This window comes from Electrophorus electricus, chromosome 9, assembly GCF_041902795.1.
Source record: "Electrophorus electricus isolate QZ-2024a chromosome 9, ASM4190279v1, whole genome shotgun sequence".
Lineage (NCBI taxonomy): Eukaryota > Metazoa > Chordata > Actinopteri > Gymnotiformes > Gymnotidae > Electrophorus > Electrophorus electricus.
This window is the reverse complement of record NC_137505.1, coordinates 17,751,901-17,767,500: the sequence shown is the minus strand read 5'-3', so window position 1 is coordinate 17,767,500 and position 15,600 is coordinate 17,751,901. Positions and strand designations below refer to the sequence as shown.

The 15,600-nt window shown below is 46.7% G+C and overlaps 1 long non-coding RNA gene across 1 annotated transcript in view; it reads left to right on the top strand.

Moving 5' to 3' along the window:
• Nucleotides 1–15,063, top strand: part of LOC145659285 (uncharacterized) — a 28,988-nt gene extending 13,925 nt beyond the window's left edge. Inside the window, exons 3-4 of the long non-coding RNA XR_014125334.1 lie at nucleotides 11,286–11,338; nucleotides 14,200–15,063. This is a non-coding gene — a long non-coding RNA (uncharacterized LOC145659285). The remainder of the gene's footprint in view (nucleotides 1–11,285; nucleotides 11,339–14,199) is intronic.
• The last annotated feature ends 537 nt before the right edge of the window (nucleotides 15,064–15,600 follow it).

Below are 15,600 nucleotides of genomic sequence, written 5' to 3'. Positions count from 1 at the left end.
CAGATGGTTGGCATGGTTACAAGGCATCTGGGTGGCAGGTCTTGTGTCTTCAAAAGCACTGGCAGACCCACAGTGTGTGTGTGTGTGTGTGTGTGTGTGTGTGTGTGCGTGGGCGAGTGTGTGTGTGTGTGTGCGTGTTTGTGCGTGTGTGTGTGTGCACGCACGCGTGCTAAATGGAATGTAACACAAGCATACCACTATATCTGCGGCTGTGATAAAGCCAGCGAGGTCATGCTTCTCCACTGTGGCTGCAGCATTGCGGTGTGTCGCGGCTCCTGTCTCGGCCTCCTGCTGTCTATCACAGACCGATATAAGGCCAGCGGGCTGCTCGGCTACGTCACCGTGACGTCCCACACCATATGACCTCCCAGATTCCTCCATGGCTCAGCCCATCCGCACCAAGTCGTGTGTGAAAATGAAGCCTGTCCGTGGGCAACAGGGTCAGGCTGGGCACTTTCCTTCCGCATTTGATGTGGTCACCTGATGTTGGCACAGGCTGCCCAGAGAGGAATGTGGCCAACAGCAAGGCCACTGGTTCATTAGAGAAATTCTTATAGGATTTATTTTTGTGTTTTAATCGTTATCATTTTTTTGGTGGCAACCAATGGTGGGACCGTTTGATTATATGCTAATAATAATAATAATAACAATCATCATCACCATAATGATATATTGTATCTGAATGCGTGTTTTGAGGACCCCAGTTTCAGGAAGTATAATGTGCAGAGTGCGAGATTATGTGACAGCCTAAGATACTATGACTCAATTATGCAAAATAGCCAATTTCACCAAATTCATAAAATTACAAAATAAGGTATTTTGCAGACAGTATGCCTCTCTTACATCATGTCAAGTGACACTCATGTTGAGAGAGCTTTAAAATATCTTAGATTTAATTAAGTATGTGTGTGTGTGTGTGTGTGTGTGTCTGTGTGTGTGTGTATGTGTGTGTGTGTGTGTCTGTGTGTCTGTGTGTGTGTGTGTGTGTCTGTGTGTGTGTGTGTGTGTGATTTGCCACACACAAACAATTGTGTATGTCTCCGCAATGAGATCATCATTCCATTTGAATTTCTCTCTTAACTCCTGAGATGGAAGTGCCTGTGGACACAGAGGTTGAAGAGGTCAGGAGAAGTTTAATCTCTTCTTCTAAGGGGCTGTTTCCAGTCGTAGCTTACACCTTCCACAAGAGAGGAATGCTAAGAATGTGTCTGTATTCTGTATCCTGTTTTTTGCTTTTGTTTTCTAGTAAATAGTTCATATATGAAAATCAGACATCAGAATCGTTTAAGGGTGACTCTTAACCATTTTAATATCCGTATTGGTCAAATAAACCAGGAAATGTCATAAAAAAAACAATAAATGCCTTGTATGTTGTGATCAAGGACCAAAGGAATCTGTCCTAAACAACATTGATTAATGAATGAACAAACTAATTGTAATCTCCGTGAAAAGTTGATCCCAGAATTTGAATATTGACCATAATTAGCCATAATTTGCTTTGAATATACATTCTTAAATCATTGTGCAATTCATTCAATAATTTTAATTACTTTTGCTTTTGAACCATTCCATGTATACTGGTCATCAAACCTTCAGAATTAGGTCTGATTTCCTCACAATAACAAAAAAGAAATACAAGGCATAAAAAATCTATATTATAATTTCATGAGTATTAGAACAAAAAAACATAATAATTAATTATAGTAATTATATAACACTTTGAGTAAATATTGCGGTTCTACATCAGTTACAGAATATGAACTCCCTCTAGATGGAGAAAGACATTTGTAATTGTCTGTTAAGTTGATCATATCACAAGCAAAAAGTAGCACACGTGTATGGCAGTAGTCACGTTATCTAATATCGACGCTGTAGTTAGGATAACTCTCAAAGCAGGAGCTTTTCTTGTGACGCTCTGGAAGCAATTCAACCCTTAAATGAAACAAGGGGGAAGTAGAAGATGTCTACCACCATCTTGCTCTCTAGTTACATTTCAAAGCCCCTGAGTCACCAAACTTCAGCCCACTGACAAGAAAATGAGCAGGAGCGAGCAAACCAGTTTGAAAAGAAGAACGCAGCGCACTGACACGTTACGGGCTATGATTCACCACCACCTCCTCCCCGCCATTTCAATGCAAGCTGTCTGTACTGTGGTCGAGGCTGATTTTACCATCCAGACTGGCACAGCAGGACAGCACACACGCACGCACACACACACACACACACACACACACACACACAGATACGCACAACACACACAAAAAAAAACCCACACACATAGCCATGCCCAGGCTGCCGTAGAGGGTAGTGAAAAGAAAGATCTGTTTCTTACTGATAGCACATAAGGCATTTGCTTGAGGCACAACGGCACATCATCATTCACTGGAATAACATCTACATCATAGTGTTTGGTAAATATCGATACATGTGCTTAAGAAGAAGATTTAAGATGCCTTTTAGTTGCAAATAATCTTTATGATTCTGTAATGAGCCTAAATAAATGAACCGCCTGAGTGCTGATAGTCACAAGTGAGGTGTGTGGCTGTAGGTCACGCCCTTTGACGTGTGACTCCGTGTGGTGAAGCTGGATAAGGAGCTAGTGGAGGGGGTGCTTCAGGATGCCAGGACTCGCTGGGCTTTGCATGGCACAGCAGCGGCTGGCAGGCAGGCCGGCATTAGTGTAGCTTGAGCTGGCCGGTGTGGCGGCACGGAGCCCTGCCCTTTCAGCCTGGGATGGGGGGGTGGCGGTGTGTGGTGTGTGGGGGAAGTAGAGCAGGGCTGCGGTGATCCCTGTCTGGCCGATCTGGCAGCGTTTGTGGTGACTCACTTGCCCTCCCAGTGACTAACAGCTCAAATATGGGAGTTTAAAAAGTAGGTTCAGCGCGCCGGACGGGGCAGGTGGATTGGTCATTCCTTCCTGCTCCTCTCGCTGTGGCTTTGCAGGCAAGCCATCGAGAGAGAGGGGGGCGGGGGGCAGCCCGGCGCGGCTTCCCCAGATCTTTCCCTGTTCGCCGGGGCCGAGGGATGGCCGGTGGAGGCCATGCCGGGTGGATGGGCTGGAGATGAAAGAGAAGGTTGCGGATTATAGCTCTCCTGAGCTACCTGGCCCACGCCCAGACCTATGCTGGGCCCTCACCTTTACTGGATTTCTCTAAGCCTTAAGGGTCACGTTAGTACAGTCATTCCGGTGTGGACAAAAAGGACGGAATATGAACATTTAAGAACGTTTGAAATTAGCTTCCAACATTTTCATCTATTTTTAAAGATTTTTCCTTTCCTCTTTTTTTTTTTTTGTTTAAGATGATTCTACCATTAGTCAGTTGTTAACTTTAAGCTGCCGTGTCATCTCCTGCATTCACTTTACTTTTACTTCTATCGCATATGCCAAACCGCTTGTTTGCGCTTCCCTTAGGTGGACATACTACCAGAGTATATATTAATATCTATGGAAAGAGTGCGCTGTCTACAGTTAAGCGCTCGGACTCAGTGAGGGGTTATTTCTTCAGCTGCATGGTGTCGTGGATGGTGTGTGAGTTGAAGGAGGGCCCTCGTCCAGCAGGCTGGGGCTGTGGTTCCTAAAGCCTCATTAGGTTGAGTGGACTCGGGGAAGTGGTCCGGGAGCAACCAGCCGCTTTGCCCTTATTTAGAGCCACTCACTGCTGTTCCCACTCGCTGACCATGAGAGTCTCCTGCTCCCCAGGATCCATGGTCCAGTCTAGGCGTTCTTGGCCCGGCTGCCGGTGAACGCTGTCTCTCTCTTTCGCTCTCTCTCTCTCTCTCTCTCTCTCTCTCTCTCTCTCTCTTTCTCTCACTCTCCTCCCCTCCTCCCCTGTGTGAGCTTTTTTTTTCTGAATGGCTGTCCTCTGTCTAACCTCTTGATTGTGTGCGCCAGAGCAGGACACTGCCAAGCGATAGGCTGCCAGTGAAACGCTCAGCCCCTCGAGCTGCGCTGTAAGACCACTGGGAGTCGGTCTGCAGTGTATAACCACCCGTCGACAGAGAGAGAGAGAGAGAGAGAGAGAGAGAGAGAGGGGTGGCTATAGAAAGAAGGAGGGAGCAAGTCAGTGTGAGAGAGAGGGGGAGGGAGAGAGAGAGGGAGGGAGAAAGAGAGAGAGAGAGAGAGAGAGAGCAAGAGAGGGTTTTTAAATGCGATGAGTGTGATAACAGTGATAGTCAGCTTCTGCTCTTGGCTGAACTGGGAAGAGACACCCCCGGCTCGACATCTGCAGAGTCGCCGTCGCTACTGCCACTTTAAGACTGTTACTGATTAGACGCCAAAGAATGTAACTGGAAAGAGGGAAAAAAAAGGACAGACAGAGAGAGGCTTGGAGAAAGGAGACGGGTTTGAGGCTGGGACTCACACTGGAGGACGCCGGCACCGATTCTGAGCTGAGCTGAGTTCTGTTTTATTTTCCAGTGGTGAGTTCCGGAGCTCTGACAGGCGGTGAATCTGATCTCACTCTCACTCTCTCTCACTCTCTGTCTCTCTTCCTCTCTCGCTCTGTATCTATCTCTTTTGTCTCTCGTCTGAAGAGGCTGGATTTGTGTGTGTGTGTGTGTGTGTGTGTGTGTGCGGGGGGGGGGGGGGGGGGGTGTCGGAGACTCAGCACATGCAGCAACACTCAACCATCAGGAAATACTCCTTTCACCCAGACCGAGTAAGTGAACCGGGGGTGGGGGGGAGGAGTAACTGAAAGCACTGGCTACTAATGGATATCATATGGCGCATGTTAAAATTGAGAAATTGTTTGCAGATTTGCGATAACTAGATGGGGTAGACTTTAACCGAACTACACTGAGAAAACTTTAGCTGAAGAAGGCCGAGGACGAGGACTCGCTGCAAAATCATATACAGACTGTACAGAATGTGATTGGGGCAAAGTTTAAGGCTAATAGTGCATGTGTGTGTGTGTGTGTGTGTGTGTGTGTGTGTGTGTGTGTGGCTAGGACTGCCATATATTAAGTGTTCTCGTTTTCTCAATGTGTCACATGAGGAAGCTTGTAGGAGGGAAATAGCAGTTAGTGTAACCGAAACTGGCTTTGAGATGCCATCGGAGGGAGGTCAGGCTGTGATATGACCATTTGGTCATGGTTTGCCCTTTTGTTTTAGGAAGGGATGGTTTGAGAGTTTTGCACACAGGCTGGTCTTGAGTTTACATGTGGTAGTGTTTTTTTTTATAAGTAGCGATGAAAGGGATCCCCCCTTGGTGACTGTCATGATCTGTTTCCCTCCCCCTGGGTGTCCCCGTACTGAGTAAGCACTTCGAGTGAACTCTGAAGGAGGAACAATGTATACAGTATCCCTACACAGTACAATGCAGCTTCTTATGAATGGGCCGTGCAGAGGTTGGCTCTGATTGGCTGACCGCTCTTGGGCAATCAGAGGACAAGCTCTCTGGTTTGCCGGCCTGCCCACTAGTGGTCAGTCAGTGGGTGGAGTCATCGGTGTTTAGATTTACAGTACCTTCTGCCTCTCACTCACCAGCTGTTATGGTGACGCCGGACCAGCGAGGCTGCTTGTGTGCGTGTGTGTGTGTGTTTCTGCACATGGGTTTGTAAGGAACAGAATGCAGAATGAATCAGTGTTGGAAGGTCTGGGCTACATGTGTTTGTCTAGGCGGACTTAGTCACTGGACAAACACAGCGTGTGCGTAGACAGACATGTTGAGTTCGGCCTCCTGCCCGGCTGTTGTTCTTCAGGATCCAGAATTGATGAACAGAGTTGACCTTCATAAAAAGTGCCTTAACCGCCACCGATCTCGTGTCTGAGCAGGCCCGTTTTACCGCCAGAGCGCAGAGTCCAGGGACAACTGACTGACTTAAGCTCAACTCAATATTAATAGCGTAAATTAAGGAAATGTAGTTGCTTGACATATTAATGTACACATTTAAAATGTGGGCTTTATAGAAACATTATTTGATGTGCAAATAATATTCTGAGGCTCCAGGACTCAGCCAGTAGATTTTTAAAAATCCATTTTAATGACTGCTTGAATAATAGCTAACATAATAGATTCACAAAGTATGGGACTCTGTAACTGAAGTCTGCTAGGAAAGCAACTAACTGAGAGTCTAGCTCTGCCCCGCTCTGTACTGACAGAACATACACTCAACGGGGCAATTCCCACTGGACTGCTGCCTCACACACTAACCTAATTATTTTCCTACAGGAAACTAATGCAAACAATAGCTATCCTAAAATTAGAGCTCAAGGCTATTGGCCAATGTTGGAGAACCCGAGCGGAACTGAAGGAGTGAGCACGTGGGGGCGTGGGGCGTGGGGCGCAGGGTGTGAGCTGTGGGGTGTGGGGAGGATGATGAGCACATTTCCATTGGACCGGTGCCCTTTCTCTAAGGAATGCACTGGTCTCACGTCAACCCTCGCGCTCACTCCCAATCGGATGTCCCGGCTCCTCGCTCTCCCTTCTACCGTTCACCCCGCACACCCTGGCTGCCTTTGTGTTTTAACTCCGGACAACACCCACCACTCCCAGACCCCTCCCTCTGGGGCCGGGCGAGCCCCACTTACACGCTCCCCTCACGCGGGGCTCGCCCAGGAGTGTTCTGTCTGGAGATTACCATATTGAAAAAGGCAGCGACTTGGCATGTGAGAGTCACAGACTGCTGTGCTCTTGGTCTGAGAATGTGCTTGCCATCACTCTGAGCTTTACATGCCATGAGCTTCCGCTGTCACAGATAAAAGGCCTGATAGCAGCGTGTGATGCACAGATGGCATTCTGATGAAATGATTAACTGACGGCATTACATCTGAAATTTGGCCCTGTCATTAGCACGATTTTTGGCACCATTCTTTGGTGTAATCAGACTTCTTAGTGTTTAGACAGTGCTTAAAGTTTAACCGTGTCGTGCTTTATGAGCTGCTGTAAAAGATGCATGTTGGTTTGGGCATGGCATCATGCTGGAGTTTTTGAGGTCGCACTTCAGCAGTGGTGGAGTTTCGTTGGCACTGGTGAATCATCGGGGTTTTTTTTTTTTCTTTTTTTTGAAAGCGAGAGAATAGAGCACCCGTTCTCGCTCGCGCGTCACCACACGTTACACTGCTGTAACGTTACACGCCTACACTCACTGTGACAGGAGAGGACGGGAGCCGGGGGGGAGGGTGCTTTGCTTACGCCAGCATGCTTTACTGGGGTGGAGAGTATGTATCCAGGGGTGTGTACCGGCAACGGTGAAGTCATTAAGTAGGCCACTGTGCCACGCCTACCATAAATGTGTCAGTCACAGGTCAAGGTTACACAACTCGACTGAGCCCAGAGCAGATCGAAGTTCAGATTGGTCTCTTGCTGCCGTGCTCGCGGTTCTCTGTTTACACAACAGGAGTAAAGACGGTGGCCGTTCCGCTTCCTCCGCTCACCCGCTCTACCCTCATAGCCGCAGTCGGCAATGACGGTTAAGATGGGGAAGGAGAGATAGGACAGTGAGAAAAGGAGAGCGAGATGTGGGTGTGCGTCGTACGCAAGAAGGTGGGGCACACGCTCACACTCCCTGCGCCATGTTGCCCATATTTGGGCAGGGTTTCTCCCCCACCCCCCGCACGCGAGCTCCAGTAAGACGGAGGCAGTCGGGAGCAGGTTCCAGGAGATGAAATCAGACATGGAGGCCTCCAGGTTCTTTCCGCTTCCAACAATCTTTCTCGTCTTCCAAATTCACCTTTTTGGATTTGCAAGGACATAAGGAACCGTGGTTAAAGAGCGGCTGTAATTAAAGGTGTGATGGAATGCTGACCTGGCTCGTGTGCCTGTCCTGTGACCGCCCACAGCAACAGCGAGCGCACAGAAGCGTCAGAGCTGACCGCAGCCAACCAACCGCCTCTAAGCTCCGTGGGCAGGCCTTCGCTTTGCAGCAGTGACCCTGAATGTACTATTAAAGCAGCTCTCAAATTTTTCATGGCCAAAAGTGGAATGCGTGCATTTCACTTACTGAAGACAAGGCCCCAAAACAAGAGAGCATTGAAATGGCTAGGTTATAGCCCTGAATAACTATTACCAGTTAAAAGACAACAGGCAGTCACTGATTAGATAGGATTTGCAACCAAATAATAAAAGTCATCATTTATTTTGCATTAATTTGTTGAGTTATGTTCTAAAATGGCAGAACTATGCATTTTAAAGGCTTCTTGCCCTCATATTGATGTGAATAGCCTTAAATTAAAGCTTTGCCCAGCAACGTGCAGCGCAGTGCAAGTCACTGTGCAGGTACTTACAGACTGTATCTTTTCATCTATGTGCTGAACACGCCTGGGCAGCTCTGCACAGAGCCGCCACCTGCTTGACCCAAGCTCAGGACGGAAGGGCTTTGGATATGAGCAGCAGTGTCAGCACGTTCTCAGACAGGGTGAGCATTATTGGCTACTTTAAGGTGCCCTGTGCTGCTCTACTGGAGCAGAATATGCCCGCGTGGCTGAAGAGCAGGGGCCAGCCTGGACTGTGTGTGTGTGTGTGTGTGTGTGTGTGTGTGTGTGTGTGTGTGTGGGAGTTGTGGCTGGCCCAGGTGATCCAGACGCCTTCATTCATGCTACACTCGAGTCTGCAACCCTTCCAGCAGCATGTAAAAAGTGAGTAAGACCTCTGCCATCAACAAAGCACACTGCAAAGAAACTCTGTCCTGGGGTACTGTAGTTTCCAGTGGCTGTGAAGGTCTTAGCCTAAATGGCAGAGAGCATTTGTGTGTGTGAGTGTGTGCGAGAGAGAGAGAGAGAGAGAGAGAGAGAGAGACATCACTATGCTCAGTAGAGCGGTGAAAGATTACCTTTCACTTTTAAAGCCTTTCATTTTGACTTATCTGCAGAGTTTTACTTTAACGAGACCTGTGTTAAAGGGCCATAAAGCAAAAGGACCCATCAGCCATCTTGTCATCTAGACGCTGGGCTCAAGCACCTCCAATTCCATGACCTCTTAAGGGAAACAGAGAATCCTCTCTCCCTGGCCCCTAGCTGGTTATGAATGTTTCTCAAAATGGTCCGAACCAATTATGCTCACCCTCCCAATTTTGAAACGAACCGCCTTATCTGATAGGCTCACGGGCTAATAGAATTACATGCTAATTGGTGGAAAGTCAGCGGCGAGCTGCGAAAGTCAGCGGCGGTCTCTTACGACGCCGTGTGTGGGGCAAATGGGCTTAGGGGAAGGAAGGAAATACCTCGCGTGCAAAGACACAGAAGACCACCACATGTCATCGCATCACTGGACCTCCCTCAAAAGAAACGATCAACATCGGTTTGCCCGGATGCCCCACGTCCTACAGTCAGTTATTGCTGACGTTGGGCTGCACCACAAATCAGAGCTGGACATTAGGAACTCCGTGGCCGAGGCGATCCACGCGTTTGGCCTGGCAGTACTCCGTCCAGCACACGTAAAACTTAGCATTGCAAGCAGTCCTGAAAGAAATTGTAACCACCATTTTTAGCCAACTCCTGTCTCTAGGGAGGAAGGCTTATAGGACAGGAAGTAGTGACGGTCTTCAGAGTGCAGTGGTTGGGGTCTCCCTGAGATAAATGCATATTAAAAGAATACCCCGGCAGTAAAACAAACAAAAAAGCATATTTAGAGGGTTGTTTTGTCAAATGCTTGGTTTCAGAGTTATAGCCGGTTGAGGCTTTACACTTTACACTGGTTGAGGCTTTACACCTCCTTTAAGGTTCAGTGTCATAAGTAAGGCAGGTTGTCAGTTTGAGTTGAATCGGTTTGAGTTGAGTCGTTTTAATTCGAGTTAGGTTGAGTTGAGTCAGGTTGAGTAACTGCTTCTATTCCAGGGACTGGTTGGATTTCCAGGGACGAATCATTGTGGACAGTATTTAGTCCTTTTTAGTTGATTACTGCAGCCTTAAGTATAAACTGTGACAAGATGTGCGTAATGTTTTTACGTGCTGAATGTAATTTGTTTTGTTCATTTTGTCATTTACCTTAGTGAAAGACCTTAGTCAAAGTTTCACCCTCTCTGAATATCCTCTTTGTTACATACAAATTCGCACACAGAAATCATCCGAATAAAGTTACACAACGCAACATCCATATAAATTAGGTTTGAACATGCTTTAGCTTAGCTCTTACAAAAGAAAAGATGTCAGCCAAGCAACTGTATTATATACCTTCACTTTTTCTCATGAAGTAGTTGTTATCTGGTGGCATCTCCTTTATATATTAGAAATAATATCCAGTCATTAATTTATTTTAATTGAGCATAAACTGAGTTGGCTTACACTGACTTCCATGTGGTAGAAACAGTTTCAATTTCGTTCAAATGATTTGCTTTAAATTTATGAGGTGATTATATAACTGTAGCAATCTGAGTGCAATAGTATTACAAATCACCAAAAAATTGCATGAAGGTTGCATCGTGACACCAGAGCTTTGCACCCAAACAGGAACACACACACACACACACACACACACACACACACACACTGCTCCCCTTTTTCCCATGCTACTCCACCTCTTCTGCTGGGTGAGTGTAATGATTCAGTTCCTGCTTGGTGGCAGACCACGTTGAAAGAACTCCAGTCAGGGGCTCAACTCTTGCCTCTCTCAGAATGTGGATGTGGTCAGACACAGTCATCTCACAGGCAGCTCAGAGGAAACCCACATCAACTGAAACACGCTGAGGCTCCAGGAATAGCCCTGCCAGCAAGGCTACCCTGCTGCCCCCCTGCCCCCCCTCCACACACACACACACACACACACACACACACACCCCTCCCCACCCACTTTCAGCCCTAAAGATAGTAAACATAGTGAGGAGAATGAGTATCCAGAAATCAAGCTGTGGACCTGCCAGATTATTTGCGCCACCATCAGCCGTCCAACAGGCAGCTGCGAGTTCTGGCTTCTGCCAGCCAAAGGAGAAACAGCATCCTTCAGTTCTAGCCGTAGGATTGGTAGCGCTTGTGTAATGGACCTCGAGACACTGACAGACAAATTTTAAGAGGTCATAAAAATTCCCTAAAGTAAACTGAATTGTCCCAGTGGTTTCAGTCTTGTCATTGTTAATCATTATTAAGCAGATATTCTCAGGATTCTACAGCCCATTATAAATCTTCAGAGATGGTCACGTTCTTACCCATATTTATCAGCTACAACTATGAGTGCTTCCAGACAATAATGCTACCAATAGTTACCAGTAACCTTGGCAACTGTGGTCTACTCAGTTTACTAATAGCTCAGAGCAAGGTCTTTTGTCTTCTGTGCTGTGTTGTTGATTTTCTTGGCATATATTCAGATTTAAATGGGCTGATAAGAATACATAATATTTCTGTTTCCTTCTTACAGGTTTAAAGGGTTCTCACATTCCAGATCCAGTTTATGAACCTTCACATTTTTAGGTAAGATCAATCATTTTACTGTTATGTTATGTTTACACATGCAACAGATTCTCCTTATTTCGAAAAAAACAAGTAACTTCAATATTGACATATTGATTTATTATATTATTTATCATAAAATATCATACTTTTTTTCCACCAAATATTTATAGTGTGGATACAAGTAATATGTGTTTAAATGTAACAACACAACATGGCTTATGGACCACTCTGAACACTATTGATTGGCTGGGTTTGAGTCAATAGCCACTTCAAAATAATACGGCCTATAAACAGTCCCCATATATCGGATATCACCTTGATGCCCCGAGGGCGTTCTCTGCCCATGTTGTGTCTGGAAACCTCCTGGCCAGCGCATTAGTCATTGAAGGTTATGAACACAACATGCTCTAATTCTCCTGGTGTCTACAAGTAATTACTAGAGAGTCAGACTACAGAGTTGTAGTAAGAAGCAAATAACTCTCTAGAGAACCTCAGGGGATGGTTTTCATCCAGTCCTACCACACACACACACACACACACACACACACACGCACACACGCACACACGCACACACGCACACGCGCACGCGCGCACGCGCGCACGCGCACACGCGCACACGCACGCACGCACACACGCACGCACACACACACACACTCACACACACACACGCCACAAATCAGTGCTGAAGTTCATGCAGAGGGCATAGTGAAACCTACATCTTGTATAGTGTGGTGGAGTCAACATTTAACCCACATTTGCAGCAATCAAATAGAAAAAATAACGAAGTGGAAAATATAAATACAAACATGTTGGACGTAGCATGCATAACATTACCTTGCATTTCATAAGCCATAGGCTGCACATTTCAGGGTGTTTTAATATTGCTGGTTGGCAAAATGTATGTCCCAGTCCAAAAGGCAAAAAACTGCATGTAGTTCTGGGTTCAGCCACAAGCATATAAGGAGCCTAGCAGTCTCATTGGTAATGCGTATTATTTAAGTAATTCAATATTTACATATTTTCTTGATGGCTGGTATTCTTGTTATACCTGTTTCATTGGCCTCTGATGGAATAGGCATGATGGCTGTTCAGAAGGATCAGACTTGAAGCTGGACATACTCCCCGATCTTCGTCTACACATAATACACTTAAGCACTACACACAGTACATATTCATACACAGATTTTCTAAACATCTCACACTGTGCCTCATAGAATCCTATGGCAGAATAATTTTTACATGGCATTTTACTTTAAAATGAATGACTCATTTTATAAAGTGCTGACAAACATTAACATTGCTTCAAAACACTGTGAAATGTGTTATTTTGTTAGTTACTTAAAACACAGCTGGAGAACGAGGCAAAAGTAATTGAGCGGAAATGACAATCAGCTGTCAGCAGCAGTAGCTCCCACGCCGACACTGTGCCTTGATATTCGGTAGCAGCAACAATGCTGTGTTACAGCAGCCAATACGTCTCCCTGTGCATCTTCTTTAGCACGTCTTCCCCATGAACGATGGCTAGGCTGTCCTGCCGCGTGAGCCGCGGTACGGGCGGGCTTCATGGCTGACAGGGTCTTAAAATACCACTGGGCTCTGTCAGCACGTGCTGCAAATCCCACCGCAAACGCACATCACACTTAGTCAACATGTTGCAATTTTTGCATCAGCAGCTTGGAAATGACAAGCCAAGAGTTTTGCCGTTTTGGCTCCGCTCAGAAGGACCGTTTTCCTGTAGGAGCCCCTCTCGCATGACATTGACACCTCGTCGGCACGCCACTGAGCTACCGTGACAACGGGCATCTCGCTGCCATGACGTCAGGCACCTCGTTATCAACGCCTGGCCTTATAGCTGGACATATTCTAGGAGTTAGCCCTGCTGTACAGTGGTGATGGACAGTTTGTACCATCTCCCGGGAGTTTGCCTCAGCCTAGGAACATGATCAGGCCAGCAGCAGCCAAGGAGCAAAGACTGACAGCTGGGGGAGAGAGCTGGAATTCCAGGAGGGGGGTGGGGTAGGCTGGAGGCATAGAGCGATGCCCTTAATAGAGGAAAACTGGAGTCAAGTGACCATCAGCTGGTCAGAGACTCAGGAGTGGGGGGTTAGCAGGATTGTGTGGAGGCATTAGGATAATCCCATACATACTTTCACATTTATCACGCTGTGCTCGTGTTCCGGGAGGCCAACGGTGCAGCCTAGTACACCGGGACGTTTGAACACCGTCATGAAACCGCTGTTCTATGTCCCAACCTTGTCTTGCATGGCCACCAGGACCTGTGGGCGACCATACAGGGTCATTGCCAGCTTTGTGGCACCTTGCCATGCGTTTGCTTCTGGTGACCGTGAGATTTTGAACATGTAATCCATGTCAGTGGCTAGCAATGGTAAAAGACACGCTAGTCTAACGTGCGAATCTACCTGGCCTCGCTCCTATAGTCACTCCTTTACAAATACGTCCTTTATCTTTACGCTTATCTGGTGTCAAGAATGTGTCAGCCCCGTAATTATACATTAGCTTTGGCATTTTGGTAAGATTGTGCCCCGCCCCACTCACTGCGCAAAAAACAACTGGTGAAACGAAGCTCTCTTTGTGCCTGTCCTTTTAACGCAGCAGGCCTGATTGGTTAACAGCGAGTGCTGAGTGCAGAGCAGCATCACATGCGGAGGGGCCGTGGCTTCCATCTGTCCACCTCGTTCCTGGAGGCTAATGGGCAAGAACGAGCCTCAACAACGAGCCTTAACAACGCACTTAAAAATGCCCATCAGAAAATCCTTCACCACCCACCCAAACCTGATGCTTTGCACATGCAAGCCAGCTTGTCCTCATGATTTCATATTGTCTAACGTCACCCCCCCCTTCTCACATCTCTTTCCCAGAGAGTGAACGTGCCAAGGTGGTGAAGATGACTCCAGTGGGGCGATGAAGGCAGTTCCTGTGCCATGCTGGTTTGCTCATGAGGTGCTCAGTAGTCAGTGTAGATCCTGTGTTGCAATCAGTAGCTACATCTGGCTACTGGGTCTCTGATGACATTCGGCGCTTCCTGTGGGAACATCGTTCGTTATCACATCGTGGGCCCCATCCCATGACCACACCAAACAGCAGTCTCTCTGAATGGCAGGAGCCAAAGGAAACCCTTGCCACTGTGTCATACCTCCTCTTCCTGTTAGCCCGGTATAACAGTGTTAGAGCCTCATACAGAAATTTGACCCCTCGGTACGTCACCATCAGAGTATTGTCTTTCTGCCTTATTGTTTCTACAAATAATTTGACATGCATTGTATTTACACACGCATTGTTGAAGCAATCTGAAATTATTGTGGACCTCTGTTGTGACACCGTGGCATTGCCCAGTGAATGGATCCAGCCGTTGTCTCTTGGCTGACTGTCGGAGATTGGGTTTTGAGTGATTTTAAGACAAAGAACAAGGCGAGATGTCACACTCCCTGAGTGATTAACATGTCAGAATGGCTGTGTTCGCTGACGTGTGGCGTAATGACGGGGGGTCCATAAGCTGTAGAAGCCCGTCACTTTGCATGCGTGAAGGATGAATGCATTTGGGCTGTCCCGAACCTGGCATACAATGTAGATTTCTGTGTGCTACAATCTACAGCTACATTGTCTGCTGGGTTTCAGGATGGCCGAAAATTCGGCTTGGTTCAATAAGTAAATTGGTAAGTAATGATGCATTATTATTTTTTTGTAAATATTGAGATCGCAATAAAAATGTAATGAAATATGGATTGATGTGTGTTCCTCATTATTGCTTGGAGCAAAATGCTCTGTGTGGAGTGTTCTATTTGAGCACACATGGCTTTAGTAATGGTGTTTACAGGGCAGGACAGTCCATCCAGAGTCTTGACAGACTGTCAAAATTTTGCGAAGGATTAAAACAGAATTCTGGGTATGCCAACAGAGTGCTCTATTCTTGTCACCATTATTCATCTGTGAGATTTCAGAAACACACACACACACACACACACACACACACACACACACACAGAGTAAAAAGCGACATAAAAATAACACATGAGCCCAAAACAATAATTTCCATTCAATACTAGCTCAACAGCAGTCAGAGATACCGTCTAAATAAAATCATGGCTATCGGTCCGAAAAGCAGAATGAAGAATCCCGCTTTCCTGAGAGAAACAGCCAGAGTACTGACGTGTGGCTTCACAGGAACACCAGACTGCGGCTCACAGTGCTCGGTGTGTTTCATTCCCTGTGCCTCAGTGCAATAATAACTGTGCATCCACAGCTCATTTTAGCCACACTAT